Source organism: Argentina silus (assembly GCF_951799395.1).
Source record: "Argentina silus genome assembly, chromosome: 12".
In the NCBI taxonomy this organism is placed as follows: domain Eukaryota; kingdom Metazoa; phylum Chordata; class Actinopteri; order Argentiniformes; family Argentinidae; genus Argentina; species Argentina silus.
In genome coordinates, this window is record NC_139666.1 from 5,135,811 (window position 1) to 5,138,459 (window position 2,649).

Sequence of the window (2,649 nt, forward strand, 5' to 3'; positions counted from 1 at the left end):
CATTGGAGAATCGGAAGGAGAGGAGGCGATGCAGTTCTGGCTTGGGTTAGACAGGTGGCGCTGGATGGCGGACAGGACTTCATGGCTTTGAGTCCAGGGGATTTTCTCACTCACTTTTTTAAACGGTGATCATGAAGCACGATATCAACTGAGCCGGCTGTCACTAGTGTGATATGATAGTCCTTAAAGTAAAGGAACGCGTGTGGAATTATAATGGTTGAATGAGGAGTTGTGTTGATTGGGGGTTGAATTCTGCGAGGGGGAATACACAGGTTTGAACCCAGTTTTGTTGTTTCGTTGGCTGCCTGTCATGAGGAAGTTTGACATGATCATTGCCTTGACTGCTCCTGCTCACGGAGCGAAAACGTTGACATTGTATATAGTTGTTCACTCTATTACCTTGGAGGAAATGTATACATTATTTTGTTCGCTGTAATGTATAACATTGGGGATACATTGTGCAAAGTCTCTCGCTCTATCAGATCTACTCTTTGTTTTTTGTTAGTTTTTTTTTAATGTAACCGACTAGAAATGATATTCTAATCTGATGAATCCATGTTCATTGTTGCTTTGTTGTCTTAATTATGTTTGTAGTGAGCTACAACAACCACTTGAGAATGTCATACTGTTGATCTGACCTCAGGCTGTACAAATGGAAACCTCCTTGTTTACTCTCATGTTTATGGCGGTTTCACATGCAACGACTTTTTGACATGAATTCCGGAGGCGTAGCCTATTCAGTGGGATTATGTTTCAAGTGACTGGTGGTGGATCATGGATATTAGTTCAGCTGCAGTTCATGTGGGGGTTTTCAACCCCTTTTTACTTCATTTATTCTTCCATCCACCTTAAGCTAAGTCATAATTGTACTGAATGAGCAATGGACGTACTGCAATGCAACTACTGTTCAGGCTTCATCTTTGGTGATGACAGCAGTGATCCGTGCATATTGAGTTCACTCTCAGAAGGAGAAAGCAGTCGCTTCAAAGTTGACCTTCGATATTTAGATGAGTGTCAAATAAAGCGCCCACGTTTTCTATGTGACAGAAGATCATCGCTGGGTGCTGAATAGGCTCTGGCTCAAAGCAGCAATTCAACAATAGCAGGAGATACCGTTGTCAGAGTGGAGGCTTTTTTTTGGTTGCATTGGCACGTTGAATAGTCTCGATGAGGTTAGCACGTGAATATCTCTGCGCACATTTCAGGAATGCCTGTACAGTTTGAACTAAACAGGAGATTATGGGTGTGAAGATGGAGAATACATTAATAAGAAATCGGTCATATGTGACAGGTAGGATTGTGCAGTTGTCAGCCACTCACTCAAAAGAAAAGGTGTTCATTAGCAATTTGGTAAGATGCAGTGCAAATCAAACACTATACAAAAGCTTTTGTTGAAAATATTATAAATGGGAATTTAGCTTAATAACTGATGGTATGAAATGAATCATTGCACTTAGAAATGTCATATTATACTTCATGCACTTAATTAATCTAATGCTCTGTTGTGTTCTGTCATTTTGAATTAGACCTGTGTGTGTCTATACCATTAGTAGCTGAAATGTTAGTGTAAGTTCAAGACATACTCACTATGGAGGGTATCTTACATTAGAAAAAGTGTATTATAACGTTATGCTTAAGTAAGTACATTGTAAGTACTCGATAGGTCAAACAACCCCATACAGTACCTCCATCTACTGTATCAGATACAATATGAACCAGATCTTATCTCCTTTCATAGTTCTCCTCAGCTCATAACAACTTCCATTGACCACTCATAAGGATTTGTGTGGCTAACTCCTTTGGGACAACAGCCAAGTACAGAAAAATGTTCCTTATAGTTTATATGATGATATTTTCACCGTTAAATGGTCATAACAACCCATATTCACTAACTCCGGAATGGAGTGCATTTACCAGTAAATTGGCTGCGCTATCTATCAATCTATCTCTGTGTTTCTATTGAGAGAGGAGAGCATCTATGGCTGTTCACTGAGAGAGAGGAGAGGAGAGGAGGGAGAGGAGAGGAGAGGAGAGCATCTATGGCTGTTCACTGAGAGAGAGGAGAGGAGAGGAGAGGAGAGGAGAGGAGGGAGAGGAGAGGAGAGGAGAGCATCTATGGCTGTTCACTGAGAGAGAGGAGAGGAGAGGAGGGAGAGGAGAGGAGGGAGAGGAGAGGAGAGGAGGGAGAGGAGAGAGAGGAGAGGAGAGGAGGGAGAGGAGAGGAGAGGAGAGGAGAGCATCTATGGCTGTTCACTGAGAGAGAGGAGAGGAGAGGAGGGAGAGGAGAGGAGGGAGAGGAGAGGAGGGAGAGGAGAGGAGAGCATCTATGGCTGTTCACTGAGAGAGAGGAGGGAGAGGAGAGGAGAGGAGAGAGAGAGTTTGGAACGTCTGGGGCTTATCGTCTGTGACAGCACATTGACGGCAGGGGAAGGAAAAGAAAACAGAGCCGCGTGGGTTTGTGCTCTCCAATGGATGTCATAAAGTGTAATACTAAGGCTTCACTCAGCCGTTATATGAATCAAATGTAGGGAGGGAGAGATAAACGAGGGAGAGATAAAGTGGGCTTTGGAGGGCGCGTATCGACAGAGAGATGGATATTGGCTCGAATTAGATTAGGATATCCCCTTATTGTGTCCAGTGTGAAAGCTC